Source organism: Hippopotamus amphibius, chromosome 9 (genome assembly GCF_030028045.1).
Source record: "Hippopotamus amphibius kiboko isolate mHipAmp2 chromosome 9, mHipAmp2.hap2, whole genome shotgun sequence".
NCBI lineage: Eukaryota > Metazoa > Chordata > Mammalia > Artiodactyla > Hippopotamidae > Hippopotamus > Hippopotamus amphibius.
In genome coordinates, this window is record NC_080194.1 from 14,888,894 (window position 1) to 14,908,075 (window position 19,182).

Sequence of the window (19,182 nt, forward strand, 5' to 3'; positions counted from 1 at the left end):
CCTCAGTCTCACTATCCACATTTCAAATGTTCAATAGCCACATCTTCATTGAAAATTCTATTGGACAGTGCTGTTCTAGAAGGAAGAAATTCAGTCTAGATATCCTAATTATACTTCTAGCATTAGATTTCACATTCTATGACAAAATAACAAAGGATCTTTTAACATGATCTGGTTTTAATTCAGTGTTTGGTAGATAAGGTAATCTAGTCTTCACAAAACAAATTGTGAGACACACACAAATACACACCCCCACACCCCCTCACACCCCCCCCCCCACCCCAGGTCATAGTCTATTCACCATCTAACCACCAGATGGAAACCTTTAGGAATTTCAGTGTCTTTCAGGATCTATATCAATAAACTATACAGTGTGGTGTCCTTGAGAACTATGATTCTGGCTGTCACTGAATTAATCTTGTCTTGTTTGGTGAGAAAAGATTCCCTTTCCTCCTTCTAAAAAGCAAGGCCAAAGAAGATAAATTAAAATGATAAAATGTTGAATTTTCCTTATGTGCTCAGTCTGTGTGCTAGCCAGTGTTGAAGATACAGGAGAACTATCCCAGGCTTTGCCCTTAGGAAGCTTACATTCTTGTTTTGGTGATAAAACATACCCACATGAAACTATTAGGTAATATGCTTATAAGTATGTAATTCAGTGCTAAAAAATATGGTACAGATTCTATGTTACATAGAAACTTGAATAAAAGAAAGGTAAAAGATAGATTAAAAGCATTTTAAGGTTGAAATGAACTTGGAGGCCATCTAGTGCAGTCCTCTCATTTTATAGGTAATAATAAAAGTAACAGCATTAATAATACTTATTACCTCATTGTGTTGTTGTGAGAATTAAATAGGTAATGTATATAAAACTCTTAACGTGGTGCCTAGGACTTAGTAAGTGGTCAGTTGGTTTTAGCTAACATCATCATCATCTTTATTATTAATTTTTTTCTGCTTTATTGAGGTATAACTGACAAATAAAGTTGTAAAATATTTAAAGTGTACATTGTATTGATTCGATATATGTATACATTGTGAAAGAATTCTCAGCATCCAGTTAACATGTGCATCACCTCATATATATACATCTATACACACACATATATACATATACATATATGTGTATATATACATGTGAGAACATTTAAGTTCTACTCTTTTAGCAAATTTCAATTATATAATACAGTGTTATCATCTATAGTCACCATGTTTTACGTTAGCTCCTCAGACCGTATTCATCTTATAGCTGAAAGTTTGTACCATCTTACCAACCTCTCCCTATTTTCCCCACCTTCAGCCCCTGGCAACCACCTTTCCATTCCTTGTTTCTATGAGTTTGACTTTTTCTTTTTAGGTTCAGCATATAAGTGATACCTTTATTATTAATGTTATAAATAAGGTAATTGAGGTAGAGCTGTAATGGGACTAGAGCCCCACTTTTGCTGTTGGAGTGGGTAAGATATGTTTCCTTAACTGAAATGTGGAGAGGGTTTAAAAAGAGACTCATACAAGCAATGGCATGAAGTTGGGAGTAAGATATTTTCAAACAGGTTATACTTGGTACAAAAGAGGTTAATGGTGACCTTCGAAAGATGATGAAAGCTTAGAGTGAATAGGGTTAAAGAAAGAATTGATATTGAAGAAATGAGGGCAGTGGGTGTAGATAAGGCCTCTCAGGGGTTGAGGGTGGTCCATATTTTTTTGAGGTTCACAGTATATTAAATAATTAAGAAATGTCAAAACAGGATTTTATTTTATTTTAAATTAATTTATCTTTATTTATTGGCTGCTTTGGGTCTTGCTGTGTGCAGGCTTTCTGTAGTTGTGGAGAGTGGGGGGTACTCTTCATTGCAGTGCGCAGGCTTCTTATTGTGGTGGCTTCTCTTGTTGCAGAGCACGGGCTCTAGGTGCACAGACTTCTGTAGTTGCAGCCCATGGGCTTAGTTGCTCTGCCGCATGTGGGATCCTCCTGGACCAGGGCTCGAACCCTTGTCCCCTGCATTGGCAGGCGGATTCTTAACCACTGCACCACCAGCGAAGCCCAAAACAGGATTAAAATCATTGGATGTATTTTACATGATTACACTTAAAATTAGCTCTATCAACAACTCCTCCCTAATAAGACATAATTGTTCTATGTTTATGATATTACAATATTCATAAAAATATTAATTCATGATCCATATAGGTAGCTTGGTCTGGTGGTGATGGGATAAAAGTTTTATAACAGCTGTCTTCTTTGGTTGATTCTGTCACTGTATCTCTTTGTGTGTATAACTTTATTTGGAGGTAAGGAAAAAGGCTAAATTTGTGATCCATTTTGAATGTAAGACTGAGGCCAAAAGCCTTCCTCAACCTCAGGATTGAAGCATCTGAGAGCTTGGAGTGGTTGAGGACTGCAGATGGGGAATGAAAATCACTTAGTTTGGAAACCATATGCTAGAGTTTACTTTAGAAAGGAGATACATGTTTCAAGAAAGCAACTTCACATAGACACTAGACAAGATATGGAAAAAAGTATTTAAAACTTTTTGTCTAAATCTGATTTGACCTTTTACACGAGGTACCACTGATGGTAGTCAGGAAAAAGTAAAAACTAAATTTGATTGAGGCCAAATACTTAACCAATTCTTTTAGGTAATGCCCAGCTATTTGAATAAAGAGGCTCAGATGCTCATATTTCTGCTCTTCTGTGTTCCTTTCAAGAAGGCACGTGGGTTTATGGGGGCAGGGGGGTTAAGTCTCAGCTGGGGTTGGCCCTCTGCAGGTATGCATAGGCCAAAAGGGATAGTTGTAAGGAATGAATGACTAGATTCTCAACTTTCATATCTACTTTGTACTAAAATTATCCTGCCTGAGAATGTGCCCACAGCAAAGATTCGTGCCATTTCTCCTTTCCCATCTTCCATCATCCGTAGGCAAAACATACCTCTCTTTTATCCTGAATCTACTCTGGTGCTTCTCCCCAGAGTGTAAAAACCTCCAGGGCATCAAACAGAGGGACATTTTGAAATATTGGTGCCATAAACTTCTTGTAAGGCTCTGAAACTTTCCTTGTTATGAATGTATTTCTGTTAAGGTAGAAATGGGATACAAATATATGAAGTCAACAAGAAATAGGAACAGGTAACCTGATTGTTAAAGAATAGCTTTTCCACATAGTTTTAAAAATAGAAGATGATTGACATAAAATTGTTCTGGCATTAAATTTCACTGGATAGATTTAAAAGAAAAATTTAACAGTTTTTATTAGTAATACCAATATTTATAACATGCCAGAAAACACATCTTTCACCACTGTTTTTAAGTTAATAATAAAAAACTTTTAATGTTGACAAAATGTTGGTGCACAGTTTTCTAAGTGAGGGGTATATAGTTTTAAAAGTCCTTATAGATAGTATGTGAGTAAAATATTCTGAAGTCCTCATGATGCCAGGGAGGGAAAATGGTCCTTTGAGCCACGTGATGTCAACTGCTGAGGTATCACTGGTTTTGTCAGTTGCTGAGGTTTGCAGCGGAGGTAAGTCCTAAACTACTGGCTGCTCTCTGCGTGGTCAGGAGTGCTCCCTGGAAGCTCTAGCTTTAGCTTGGCTCTCACTGAGTTTCTACCACATTCTCCATCTTGCCCATGGCCTAAGAAGGTCACCCTGGAACCTCTGCAGTACAGTCACTGTGAACATTTGATCCTTAATATTTGTGGCCCTTTTGGCTTAGAGTTTTGCTACCTTTTGGTTCCCTAGCAACCATGTGAGAATCCGTAGGTCTTATCCACACCCCAACTGAAAACAACTCAAGAAAGCTAGATTATGGCCTTCTTTCTGCTCCCTATACACTATTCCATTGCATTTACTCTGTGACTCCATCCCCCTAAGTTCTGCCCAAGGTTGGTAAAGGGGGCAGCCTCAATACAGACCTCTTCCAGAATACCAAATAAGAATCCAGATGGAAGCCTTTTGTCCTTAGTCTTCTCCTCAACTTATCTAACACAACCTGCCCGTCTTTGGGCGAAAGCAGACCATATTAAAACAAAAGTCATTTTACATTACAATTCAGTATTGTATACATAAGCCTCCATATATATGTATATGAAGTAAGAATTTTTAAAAATAAGATTTAACCTTACTACTTGTGAGGCACTGTCAAATTATTGGCTTGGACTCACTAAATTGAATTCACAGCCCACTGACATATACTATCAGGGCTATATTTCATCCTGTGTACCTCAACATGGCTTTTTATTTTTAATTTTTTTAATTGAAATATAGTTGAATTACAATATTGTGTTTGTTTCTGGTGTACAGCAAAGTGATTCAGTTATATAAGTATATATATTATTTTTCAGATTATTTTCCATTATAGATTATTACAAAATATTGGCTATATTTCTCTGCTTTATACAGTAAATCCTTGTTGCTTATCTATTTTATGTATAGTAGTTTGTATCTGTTAATCCTGTACTTGCGATTTATCCCTCCTCCCCCTCCCTTACCCCCTTGGTAACCATAAGTTTGTTTTCCATGTCTGTAGGTGTATTTCTGTTTTTAACATGGCTTTTTAAATTTAAAAATTTCCCCCATATGCTATTATTGAATTTTTCAAACAAAGAGAAATGCTGAAAGAATTTTACAGTGAACACCCATATACCTACCACCTAGAATCTGGAATTACCATTTTACTATATTACTTATTTATCAAATGGCTATCCATCTATTCATCTCTTTATCCATCCAGTCAACCACTTTTTGATATATCACAAAGTAAGGTTCAGACATCACATGTTCTTTTCCTTCCCTCCTTTTTTCTTTCTTTTTCTCTTTATCCCTTTCCTCCTTTCTTTTCAAGCTGGAATATGTTGTGATTGTTTTGTATCTGGGATGTACTAGGCTGTTATATATTTTGAATACCACTAGTGACCAAAACAGAAGCACAAAGCTATGAGGAGAACTAAAGTCACAGGCCTGTTGGGCTCCTAGTTTGAAGTAATCTGTGGTGCCTGCTAAAGAATTACAGGACTTAAAAGGCTCTGTGTGAGATGGGGGCTGGGAACTGGTTCACTGTGTGAATGCAAAGACAGGGGTCCCCAGTCCTCTCAACCTCAACCTTGGTCTAGCTCAGGAAAGGAGGCTGAAGAAATTTGTAGATCTACTGACAGGACCAATGGATTTATAGAGATCCCTGGACCTACTGAGTGAAGGGGAACACAAAGTTTGATTTCTCAGAACTGAGCCAGGCATTTACTGCTTCTGTGACCAGATATTTACTATCCATAATAGCATTAGAGAGTAGGAGCACCAAACAACCTTGTAGGATTTGATTCTGCACTGGAGTCAGTGAGCGAGGCAGAGGTGATGGAAGCCTTCAGGAAAGGGAGGGAGGAATACTCAAGAAGGAGACTCAAGATGGGTTAAACTTCAGAAAGAAGAAAAGGGAACTCAGAAGGAAGGCAACAAAGTCAAGAGACAATGGTTGGGGGGGACTCGAGGGGGGTGGAGTCAAGGAAGGGAGGGAATACGGGGATATGTGTATAAAAACAATTGATTGAACTTGGTGTACCCCCCAAAAAAATAATAAATAAATAAATAAAATTTAAAAAAAAAAAAGAGAGAGAGACAATAGTGACCATATAAATTGATAAAATAGAAGTTTATCAATATTATTGATATTTTCTAAGAAATAACTTTTGATTCAATTGATTTTCTATTTTTTTGGTCTGCTTTTTACTTTATTGATTTTTTTCTTTATTAATTCCTTTCTTCTGCTTTTGTAGGGCTTAAGTCTTCTTTTTCTAGTTTCTTACAGTGAAAGCTTAGATCGTTTTTAGACCATTCTACTTTTCTAATACAAATATTGTAATGTTATACATTTCCCTCAAAGCATAGCTTTAGCCATGTATACCAAATTTCAATATGCTGTGTTTTCATTTTTATTCATTCAAAAGATTTAAAAATTTCCTTGTGGTATCCTTATCTGTTATTTAGAAGTATGTTTTAAATTGTTCAATTATTTGGGGATTTCTGTATAAGTTTCTTTTATGATTTCTAGCTTATTTCCATTCTGGTCAGAGAACATACTCTGTTTTAATTCTTTGAAAAATTTTGAGATTTGTTTTATGGCTTAGAATTTGATCTAAAGAAATGTGCCACGTGTGTTCTACTTTGTTGGTTGCAAGTGTTCTTTAAATATCAGTTTGCTCAAGTTGCTTGATGGTGTTGTTCATATCTTGTGTTATTTTTGCTGTAACTGGATTTGTTTCTTCTTTCAGTTCTATCAGTGTTTTCTACATATATTTTGAAGCTTTGTTGGTGGAGCCATACACATCTAGAATTGTCATATTTTCTTCATGAATTAAATACTGAGTGAAGTAAGTCAGACAAAGGAAGACAAATAAACATATGATATCACTTACATGTGGAATCTTAAAAAAAAGATAGACATGAACTTATTTACAAAACAGAAATAGGCTCATGGACATAGAAAATAAACTTATGGTTTTCAAAGGGTAAAGAAGGGGAAAGGAATAATTTAGGAGTTTGGGATTAACATATGCACACTACTATATATAAAGTAGATAACTAGCAAGATCTATACTCAATATTTTGTAATAACCTCTAAGGGAAAAGAATCTGAAAAACAATATATATAATGTATACATGTTATATATATATATATATGTATATATCTGAATCACTTTTCTGTATACCTGAAACTAACACAACATTAAATCAATATATGTCAACTATACTTCAATTAAAAAAATAAATAAAAATATTAAAGGTAAAAAAAAAAGTAATTGAGCATGGTATCACAGGCATACCAATGTCCAGACTCATCAAGTTGTATATGTTATATATGTGTAGCTTTCTGTATAACAATTATACCTTAATAAAGCTGTAAAAAAAGAAAAAGAAAAAGAAAAAAAAGTCATTATGCAATGTTCCTCTTTATTCCTGTTAATATTTTTGTTCTGAAGTCTACTTTGTTTTATATTAATATAGCTACTCCAATTTTCTTTTCACTAATGTTATCAGGAGATATTGTTTTCAAGCCTTTAACTTTTAATGTATCTGTGTCTTTATATTTAAAGTGTTTCTTGCAGAAAGCATATATTCAGATCTTGCTTTTCCTTCACAATTTCTTACTTTTAATTTGAGTGTTTAGACCATTTATATTTAATATAATTATTGATATGGCTAGGTTTAATCTTGTCATTTGTGTTCTATTTGTCTCATTTTTTCTTTTTTCCTTTTATCTTTTTTACTAGCCTCTTTCGAATTGTGTTCTTTTAATGATTTAATTTTTTCTCTACCATGGGTTTATTAGCTGCATATCTTTGTCTAATTTTGTGTGTATGAATGTAGCTGGTGCAGGATTTACAATATACGTATTTAACTTTTCCTGGTATGTCTGTGAATAATATTTATTACTTTATTATAAGCTAAGAAATTTATACCTTATTTTCCCATTTCTCTCTCGTGTTTTGTGCTACTATTGTTAATATCTTGCTGAATATGTTAAACTCAGAAAATCTTATTATTTTTTAAAATTTAAACACACTTATCTTTTAAGGAGACTTTAAAGTAAGAAAAAAATGTCTTTTATTTACCCATATACTTATGGATTTTGATACTCTTTGTCCCTTAACAATTCTAAGTGTCCACTTTGATTGTTTTTCTTTTCCCTAAGAATTTCCTTAAACATTTCTTTTGTTAAAACTTTTTTTTTTTTGTCTGAGAAACTCTTGGTTTCATCTTCATTGTTGAAAGATATTTTTATTGAGTATGGAATTCTAGGTAGGTTTTGTTTGTTTGTTTGTTTAATTTTAAGGTGCTAGTCCACTGTATTCTGGCTATACTAGTTTCTAAAGCTGCATTGGATATCATTTTTATCTGAGTTTCCCTTTTGTAGTGAGATTTTTTTTCTGCTGCTTTTATGATTTTATATTTCTCACTTTTTTTTCCCCCAATTTTATCATGATGTGTCTTTTGTGTTTTTGTAGGGGTGGGGGAGGATTTATCTGCTTGAGATTTGTTGAGCTATTTGGATCTGTTGGTTTCTATTATTTATTGAATTTTTGGTCTTTAATTCTTAAAATACTTTTTATGTTCCTAAGCATCTCTCCTCTTTTTCTAGACTCTAGTTACTCATAAGTTAGTCTGATGTGTCTTTTTTCCCCCAGTTCTTTTTCTCTTGCTCTTTTTTTTTCCATTTTGAATTGTTTCTGTGGTAACCATTAGACTGTCTAGGGAACAAATCACTTCCAACTCCATGAGAAACCATTAGAGAAGAAAGCTGCAGCTACAACATTTTGCCTGGAATTAAGGCATTTAGTTTCAGAATATCAAGTATAAGAGGAAACAATATTCTAAATATAAATGCTATCTTTCCATTTATATTCTTCTGTGTGGTTTCATAAGTCTTCTATTATCAAGACTGTCTTACGAGTTCAAATTTATTTTTTCTCATTCCCTAATACTAGAATCTTTTCTTAAGTCAAGTCATTCTCACCACTGTCCAGTAATCATACCATACTCCTCCCTAGTTTTGTTTCCCATTCTCTTGTATGGAATGGAAATGTCTTTCTTATTTCTCTTTATTTTAAAACAATGAAATATTTGAGACAAAAGACTAGTACAAACATTTCTGTAACCCAAATCCTTTCTTCATATTTTATTTTTAGGAAATAAAATGTAAATACAAAATTTCCTCTCCCTTTGCCTCCTTTCCAGATGTAATAATTATCCTGAATTTCTAGGGATGTTGTATATGACTACACACACATATACTCTCTGTATATGTACATGTAATCATATAAAGTTTTAAATTTTTCATACTTTATATAAGTAGTATGTTATGTATATTACTCTGTACCTGCAACATTATGAGTTATATTTATGTTGCTGTATAAAGCTGTTATGCATTGATTTTTAACTGTTACATGCAGTATTTCATTGTGTGAATACATACAGTCTACTTACCTGATTACTCGTTGACACCATTTGTTTCCAGATTTTCCTGTTACAAGGAATGCTTCTACAAACATTCTGTATATTACTCCTGATGCACATGTATGAAGATTTCTCCAGGGTGTATATCTAAAAGCAAAATTGTGATCCAAAAGCAAAATTGTGAAAAGAGTATGCTCATTTTTGTGGGTTCTTTTCTGTTTTTTTGTTTGTTTTTATTATAGGGCTATTATGTCACTTTATAGTTTCATCAGCAGTTTATAAGGTTTCTATTTCTCTTCATCTTTCCCACACAAGCATACCTTCTGTGACTTATTTACCCAAATACCTAGTTAATATTCCTTTTAAGCAATGCTAAGGAGATCTGTTATGGTTATGTCATCTTGTATGTGATGCTTAATTTTATGTGTCAGCTTGACTGGGCTAAGGGATGCCCAGATAGCTGGTACAACGTTATTTCTGGTTGTGTCTGTGAGGGTGTTTCTGGAAGAGCTTAGCCTTGAATAGGTAGTCTGAGTAAAGATCGCCCTCACTAATGTGAATGGGCATCATCCAATCCATGGAGGGCTTGGAGAGACCAAAAAAGGCAGAGAAAGGTGAATTTGCTCTCTGGCTTAGGCTGGGACATCCATTTTCTCCTGCTCTGGAACACTGGTGCTCCTGGGTCTCAGGCCTTAGAACCCAGATTGGAACTTACACCATTGACAGCCCTGGTTCTCAGGCCTTCGGGTTTGGTGAACTACACTACCAGCTTTCCGGGGCTTCCATCTTGCTTACTGCAGATTGTGGGACTTTTCAGTCTTCATAATTGCATGAATCAATCCCTCCTAATAAACTTCTTTCTGTGTATCTATATATATCCTATTGGTTCTGTTTCTCTGGAGAACCCTGATTAATACACTGTAGTTTATAACCATTCTCCTATTGTACTATAAGTACATTTTTTTTCTTTTCCTAAAATAAACTTCCTTGTAATTATTTATTTAGGATAATGCCCAGAATGAAAATTATTATTTAAGTTTATAAATACATAAAGCTCTTGATAAGTCTTTCAGAAAGGTTGAATCAGTGTAACCTTTTTAGGATCTGGTATTAATATTTTAATATTTGATAGTTTAATATATATGTATTTCATTGTTTTTATTAGCACTTACTGTATTACTCTTGAGGTTAAACATTTTCCATATACCTGTTAATTAAACATGTATCATCTTACTCAAATGGTCCTTTGCACATTTAAAATAGATTTTTAACATTAATTTAAAAGTTGGGGGGCTTCCCTGGTGGTCCAGTGGCTCAGACTCCGCACTCCCAATGCAGGTGGCCTGAGTTTGATCCCTGGTCAGGGAACTGGATCCCACATGCCGCAACTAGAGAACCTGCGTGCCGCAAGTGAGACCTGGTGCAGCCAAATAAATAAATAAATATTTCTTAAAAAATCATACCTGTGTTGAATCTCTAAAATTTTGTTTTGCATAAAATTTTAATACAAAATACAAAGTGTAATTACAACATATGCATCAAATTTTTTTAAAAATCAGAAATTACAAGCCTCTATATAGCATGCAACCTTCAATCTTATGAGGTTAATTTAACAATATTGCTTTGCTCAAAACCATTTGGGATTTATATTAATTGTATTTGTTTGAATATCCTCAATGAAAACATTTTTATCTTTGTAGATTGGATTTAATTTTTTTGAAATACAAAATGTCATTTTTGCCAAATTTGGTGAAAAACAATGTTAAGTATCAAATAGTTTCATCAAGAACATACTATGAGGCTAAGAATTTTCATTAGGAACTAATTTCTAGATAAATATTGCCCATTGTATGTTTCAGAGAACCTTTTCCAAATGCTTCAACAATTACACATAAGAATCCTGATTGAATGTTTTATCTGTGGTATGAATTTATGTCAAGGAAATAAAGTCATTTTCACCTGTGATTTTGACATGAACTTAGAACATAGGACTTTTGGCATCAAGTCTACTCTTTCTGCTCACTCAGAATTCATGGCATATCTTCAGAGCAACTTTTTTATACTCTTGCCAAGCCAACTTACTATACTGCTTAAGAATGTGCTAGAGTCAGATTGCCTGGATTCAAGTCCAAGCAATGTGATTTAACCAGCTCTGTGGCCTTGGGCAAGTTGGTTAACCTCTGTTTCAATTTCTCATCTGTAAAATGGGAATCATAGGGCTGCTGTGAGATAATACTTGTAAGTGCTTAAAAATTAGATAATACCCCAAAGTTATAATATCTGTATGTGTTTAGAACAGTGCCTGGCACACAGAAAACATTCAGTAAATGTTAGCTGCTATTATTATTATTAATTATTTTATTATCTGTCTTTTCTCATATTCAATCAATTACCTTACAAGGCATGGTACCTTGTTCTTAGTTGGTCACCTTTCTTTCAATCACCTATTTGGATGCACTAAATATACCTGTGACACTGTCCTGATGTAAGTAGTTTTCAAGCCTGACAGCATCAGAATCACATAGGTCCCACCTTGCTCAATTCATATTCAGCCAGTCTGGGACAGGACCGAGAGTCTAGTTTATTAAAAATGCTCCAGAGATGACTCTGAAATTCAGCCAATTTGAAGTGTCATGAGATTCTTCTCTACTTTCCTAAAAACCTTTTTGAGATCAGCTAAAAAAATTCTTTTTGTCATAACTTTATCCCCTCTGGCTACTTTTAACAGGTTGTATATTCTTTTGCAGATTTAATTTCACATACAAGTAATTATTTAATCTAAATTTATTCTGAAATTTTATTCTAAGACTTTTTTTACTGTATTTTTTTTTTTTTTTTACTTGAAATCATTTGTTTCTAATGTGGGCTGTGTATGTGTATGTGTGTGAGCCAGTGCATGGGTTTCTTTAGCACCATCTCAGGCACAAGGGCTGGCCAGCCTTTGGAGCACTGTTGCTCCAGGTTAACATGTATTTAAACTTGTCCTTGCTACAATCACATCTTTCCTGGCTTCTTCAAGCCATGCATGAGAATTAGCCTCATTACTTTAAAGTGGAACCTCACATGCTCAGAAAATTCTGCTATTCAATTTCAGCAAAATTATCTATCTACCAAATTTTACTGAAAATTAGGACCTTGCCGTAGAATTGGAATGTTGTCTGTTTGGTGTATGACCAATAAGTGGAGGAAAGTGGGTGAAGGTGGAAAGTTTTAAGTTAAAAGTCATAATATAGGTTTGAAATACCTCTATCAATTTTTATTAATGTTATTCAAAGTTAGACTCTGAATTTTAAATCCTTTCCAACCCACTGTCTGTTTGACATTTAGCTGTTACATCTTATTGTGACCCTTTTTTCTTTTTATAAAAGTATATTTTTGTTGATATCATAAAAGGTAGAATTTAGTTCTTGAACGCCTCTGCAAATGTCATTGGACACTAGACAGTAAATGTAGCCCAAATAACCTGATGTCAAGAAACATAAAAATCAAGGCAGCATTTTAATGACTAAAGCTTTAAAAAAGTGATGTCTGTTTAAGGAAAACAGTCTTTTGTAACATTTAGGTAGTGACTATAAGTTAGAAATATAGAAGTAGGACTTGAAAAGGAAGTCATTGCTTTCATCTTTTTCCTTTAAACATTATTTTTGAGTATCAAGAGAAAAGCTTTTGGGAAGAAGAATAACAATGGCGCTGATGACTATAGAATGTTATATATTTTTTACCAATGTGTAAACCAATCACATTAATTTCCTGGCGTTTTGGCTTTTGTGAGAACTTCAGTGCACATTAGAAATGCTCTCTCATTTCTCTTCCCATGTCCTTGTTAATTAAAAAGCAATCTTTCTATAATTACAACTGTATATTTTCTTTGGCAATCTTTATATGATTGATTTTTTTTAACAGTAAAAGACTAAAAGACAAAAATGCACTATGAAACGTTTCTCCATTTAGTGGGAACATACTTTAGAAAGGAGTTATTTCTGCCTCTTGCAATGCTTATATTTCTTTGAAATAACATAGATTTTCAAATAATGATCAACTGATAAAACACAAGTTGAACCCACAATCTTTGTTAGAAGACACGGACAGAATGGAGTATGCATTATAAAAGAACTGTTCTTTTAGTTGAATTCCACTTACATATTATTTCTCTAATAATTGTTTTCTACAAAAATGAAATGGCATTACTTTAATTCTTTAAAGGTAGTGAAAAACCCACGTAGCATATTATGTTAGCAAATGTTGAATCCTTTGTAACAGTATGTGTTTTACTACTTCTTACTTTTAAAGTATTCTGTCTTGTAATGAGTAAGTCCCCTTTCAGTCACATGTGTACTTGCCTTAAATGTAATAGTTCCAGGGTACAATCATTGGAATGAAATATGTAGAAGCGCATTGTTTTTCTGTGTAAGATGAAGTTTCTAGAGACAGCATCTGGATCTTTTCTTACAGTTACTTCTGGTTTTCTCTCCTCTAATTGCACATGATTATCTGGACTACTTTTTGCTGTTCCTTTGCATATGTGATACATGCTCTTCCCGTTTATGATTTTATTTACTCTGGCAGGTTTTCAAAATCTACTTGAGTGGTTTATAGTCCTCCAGATCAGCAACTCTAAAAATTTACCTTTTTTTTCATGATTTGACTTACAATCATTTTGAAGTCCATATATATCAGCTTGCATTTATAAATAGACCTACACATTTTAACATGTACAAATCAGTACAGACCAAAAGTAAGGACATCTCTCCTACTTCCCCATAATTTCTTTCTCTTCATGGAAATGAGAACTGCTGGCTTTGGGAACTCCTGTGGATTGTTAACATTTGAGTATGCCTTCCCATCCCCTTTCCCGTCCTCTTCCTCCTCTAGTTGCAGGCTCAGTGTGTTGGAGGAGGAGCGGATTGTCCCAGCAGGGAGTATTCCGCCTTATGGCCTGTCTTACCCCATTTATAATGTTGTTTCTGAGGAAAATGTATTTTGAATCTTATGCTAATTGATAAACACATTTATTGAAACAAAATCCACTTGTAGTGTTAAAACTATATATTTAGATCCAAAGACTGAGGGAAGTGTGGAATTAATTTACTGCTGGGTATGACACAATCTGATTTATGCTTTAGAAAGACCACTCTGGCCACTCTGAAACTAGAAGCAGGAAACCCAATCAGCACAGAGTGCAGGCTTGGACATGAAGTTCAGGGAAAGAGAACCGGGGTGGGTCTTTTAAAACCAAAGGCCACACACCATCTCTGTCCACTTTGGGACAGCTATGTCTTTGAGGGGATAGCACTCTCTTGTTTATCTGTGAGTAAGTGCTGAGTGGCTGGAAGCGGTTTCTGCTGCAGGAAAAGTGAAGCACCTGCCTGGAGGTTATGGCATACAGCTGCCTGAGCTGATCTGGTGCAAACAATTTGATTTTCTGACATCTACTTGTCATTTCAGCGAAGTGAGGTCTGCAGCAGACTAAGTGGCCAGGTTAGAGTTCTTAAGTAGTTTGGACTGTGAGGTATCGATCTTCCCCTTTTGCAAATGAATACTGTCCCCAGTCACAGCTAGGTCAAAATTCTTCTCAAGGGTGCAGAGTAGTATCACAACTCATCCATGGATTCTGAAATCTGAGCTCAAGTGTTGTAGACGTTTACAGCATAAATGCACCTCAAGACTTTTCTGTGTATGTATTATAAACTGACTTTAAACTTTCATAATCATTCATAAGCATTAGGAAATTGATCTTGTGTCTACTTATCTATCAATCATCTATCTGTTTATGTCTTCTATGACTCCTGCCACAGGGGAAAATTATATTCATATTATTTCATAGTATTCATATTAATAGTTACAGCTCCCTTCTGCCCAAATTCGTAGGAATTCCAGTGTTTCTTCTGGAATTCTCCCCTTTTGAAGTTTCTTGCTTTCCTTTCCTATTAACACATCTCAGTGGGGACCATCTCACTGCGTTAGTGAAGCTGCACTAACAGCTGTAATACCTCTAAAGGGGAGGGGTCAGGAACTCCATCATGTTCTGCCTTAGATGCTCCTTGGCTCTGCATAGAAGTGTGGGGATGGGCCGCTTTATTAAACCACAGATAAGGTTCTGGGACACCCTTCTCCTGAAGCAGTAACTGCCTGTTTGCGTTACGTTTATGGAATTAACAAGGACCACTCCAGAGCTTTTTATTCCAGAACAAAAAAGGCCTGCTTTAAGACGATGTGCCATCCCCGTTTTTAGACAGAGAAGCGGCTGATAAGTTTAAAATGGCAAATTAAAAAAAACACACACACCACCTTTGAGTAACTGGGGATTTTGTGAGTGCATACGCATAGCACACATACATATGTTATGCATATATATCATCTGTACATACAGATAGCATATATCATAATCTCTAGATTACTTGTATTGAACAAAATCAATATTTTAGTTGTTTGGACATGCTTGAATTGAATTTAATTTTTTAAATGTGGGACCTCTAACCCTATTTTGGACATGGATTTGATGAAAGAACTCACCCATATTCATGCATATACATCAGTTAAAGATATAACTATTAAAATATCTTGCTTAACTTTATATTATTTATGAATATCTTAAAAATTGAAAAATATTAATTTGCATCTTTATATTGAATTGTACAAGTGTTTATAGTAATTTCTTATATTACTAAAGGTAAGAAATTACCCTAAATTACTTTTAAATTTAGCTGCATTATATAGCGAATAATCTCCTTTTCCTTCACCAGGAAACTTATATTAGTGGAATAAAATGATAAAAACACATTCCCGTTATCTCATTTGTAACCTATAATTTCTGAAGACCAACTTAAGGTATATTGTCTCTTTAAATGACAGTAAATTAGACCTCCGTCGTCTGTTTCCTGTCACTTCCTATTATTTTGTACTTGTTCATCAATCCTTGGGGGAAATCAGAGCCTGTGTGGCTCTCCCTGATCTGCATAATGCTCAGTGAGGGCGTGGTCAGGAGGTGCCTTCCCTCCCCCTCACACTGACATTCTTACCCAATCTCATACCCGTTGTTAATCCCACTGGGCCCTGGCCCAGTGAAGCAGAATGAAAACGACTTTTTAAAGGTAACTTAAAAAAAAATAAACTCTACTGTTTTTAATGTTTCAAGCTGCTTCCACATTATACATTTTGAAATTTCGTCTTTTTTGTTGTTGTTCATCATTTCATTCCTTAACAACAAAATTTTCTTGTGGTTAAAATACAGTATTAACCATGGTTCCAGGATTTTCCCCTCAGAAAATTCATGTGCAAATCACCTTATTTTGTAATAGTCTGGGGGATTATATATGTGCACATTTCTAATTAAGGAAACATATTGTTTGCAACAGTAAAAAAAAAAAAAAAAAAAAGAATTCAGGCCCCATGTGGTTATTTGGTCACCTTTTGATGAAAATAGCTCTTTTATTTGACAGTGAAAAGATTTTTTTCATCCATTTTATCTTAAATGTAGGAGTTGTCATAAGTGAATGTGATCTTCTATACAATTTTATAAAGTATAAAATGAAAGTCTCCCAAAGAAAACCATTCCCCAGAGATAATTGTTGTTAACATTTTCTAGGCATATTCATATATATATACTTTCTTAACAAGTAATATCATGGACCTCTTTCCACGTTAGTACATCAAGTGACCACTTTTCATGGCTGTATGTATTCCACTGTGTTAGGCTTTGGGATCTAATGACACTTTTAGATGTTGATAAATGCTTTGGTAAATAGACTCAGGGCCAGGCAGGAATTAAAATACAGTCTCCACTTTACTACTAATAAGGCTAAATTTGAGAAGATGGTTTTAACATGAAGCTAAATTGCCCCTCAGTTGTACTTACCCACTTTGCCAGGGGTGAAGTGACCAAAGAACTGCCTGCTTTCCCTGGAAGACAGCAAATAACTGCCTTTGCAGAGAAGGAAGAAGCATGCCAGAAAAAAGATGGAAAGAGGGAGAGGAAGAAAATGAGAGAGGTTGGGGGGTGGGGAGGGCACACTTCTGCTAATAATACTGAGTATGAATTCCTAGAATTAGAATTATTGGAATAAAGAAGATCTACATTTAATTTTTCTACAGATGTTGCCTAATAGCTCAACAAGAAATTTGAGCTCATTACATTGTATCCAAAGATGAATTAATGTGCCATTTCTGTGCATCCTCACTTTTATTCACCTGTGCCAGCTTAATAGATTAAAAAATTATCTCATTAAAAAAAATCTGTTGACTGATTATTAGTGAAGTTTAGTATACTTCTGTATGTTTATTGGTCATTTGTATTTCTTTCATAATTCATCCATCATAACTTTGCCTAATTAACTATGTTCCTCTTCTCTTAATGAGTTGTGAACATTCTTTGTGGATTAAGTATATTTAAATTATCTGTCATTTAGAAATGCATTACAGTTCTCTCTAACTCAATCATTTATCTTTTAAAATTTCTAATGTGTTTTGAATACAGTAGTAAAATTTCTGTTTAACCGGCTTTGTCACGTTTTAAGAAAATAGTTTCTTGGTTTTGTATCATGCTAAGCAAAATTTTCACATCCTAGGAATATAAGAATATTTTTCCCCTAGTATTTTTATTTTTTTATGTTTAATCTTTAATTCATATGGAATTTATTTTTGTAGTCATCCTGGGAGTACAAAAGCCCATACTTTACTATTATAAAAATTAACTCATTTATTTGTATTGTAGAATTTGTAAAAGTACTAATTAACTGTACTTAGCTTTTTTTTTTTAACATAACATTTTAATTTTATTTATTTATTATTTTTTGGGGGGTACACCAAGTTCAATCATCTGTTTTCATACACAAAAAATATGGAACGCTTCACGAATTTGCGTGTCATCCTTGCCCAGGGGCTATGCTAATCTTCTCTGTATCGTTCCAATTTTAGTATATGTGCTGCCGAAGCGAGCACTGTACTTAGCTTTTTATTTTAAGCTCCTAAATGAATTACTCTGGAAGTTTAGGTATTCTATAATATCTTATCTTGAATTTTAATTATGCATATAGACTCTACATTATGAATTCCTGTAGCAGAAATTATAAAAAGGAAAACTGCATCATTAATACCTTGTATGTAGGAGGTCTTCAAAATATTGAACATTATTCCATTTGAATTTTTTTCTGATTAAAGAACAAAGTACCTAGGCATGTCCCTAAGTAATTAACTCATCTAATCTTGATCCAGGAAGCATGTTTGATTCATCTCATATTAAAATTAACTCTCAAATCCCATGGCCTCACAACTTAAAACAGTGGAGTTGGGATGGGGAAATAGGGGAAGTAATTAAAAAACAATTCAGGTAGTAGCCAATGTGGATAGTAGCCACTAATTTGGGGAATCCAAATGGCTGTATATAAATATTTGTTTCTGCTAAATATAGATGGTCTTAAATGGAAGAATGAATAAATCCTAGTTTAGCCATATGATCTTCATTATGGTAATCATGACACATTGGTAGATTTTTATTGTTCGGATAGTTTGAATAATGTCCTGTGAGAAATATGAAAGCTTGAGTGTATAAGGCAGTCAGTCTGCCTCTGATCCCCACGTTCAGTCCAGTTGATAAAGATGGAGTCTTAATCATGTTCGTTGGTCATGGAGGATGATCATCTGCAGATGTGAACAGCTACCTTGTCTGGAGTTGAAAAGTCATTAAGTGTTCTCTGAAGTAATTCATGAACCAACCAAGCAAACTAAGCCTTGCAAAATAGGTTTCTGAGAATTTATGCAACTTGCCTGTCTAGGGCAAAGGAGCAGATTCTAGTCGCAATAGAAATATTTATCCTTTCATGGAACAGGGAGGCATTAGAATCCGGAGGTTAAAGGCCAAACTTCATGGGTTTGTATTTCTGTTTTCCTTTTACTGTGTGACTGTGAATAAGATATTTTCTTTATGCCATGGGGGTTCATATTTATTGAATGAGAGTAGCTATAGGGGTCTGTGAATATTAATGTGTTAATGTATAAAAAGGGCTGGGGACAATTCTTGGCTCATTCTGAGCTCCATAGTAGGAGCTCAGTAAGCACTAGCAATTATGCATCCATTCAACAAACATTTCTTTAGTACCTACCTTGAGCATCATACAGAAACATAGTACTTAGGAATGGGAATGATTGATGGTGAGTGGCGTGGTGTCTTCAACCATGTAAAAGGATTTGCTACCACCTTCTCGTTGTTTGGGAGGGCAATGGCTTGGGTTATTCAAGA

General features: G+C 34.4%; 1 protein-coding gene and 1 non-coding gene across 2 annotated transcripts in view; one reads left to right on the forward strand and one right to left on the reverse strand.

Annotated features, from left to right (window-relative positions):
- Window positions 1–19,182, forward strand: part of DCDC1 (doublecortin domain containing 1) — a 398,871-nt gene that overhangs the window by 77,694 nt on the left and 301,995 nt on the right. The gene's annotated exons all lie outside the window — the stretch shown is intronic.
- LOC130829615 (U6 spliceosomal RNA) lies at window positions 17,779–17,885 on the reverse strand. Its single transcript, XR_009047628.1, has one exon. It is a non-coding gene; the product is annotated as a U6 spliceosomal RNA (small nuclear RNA).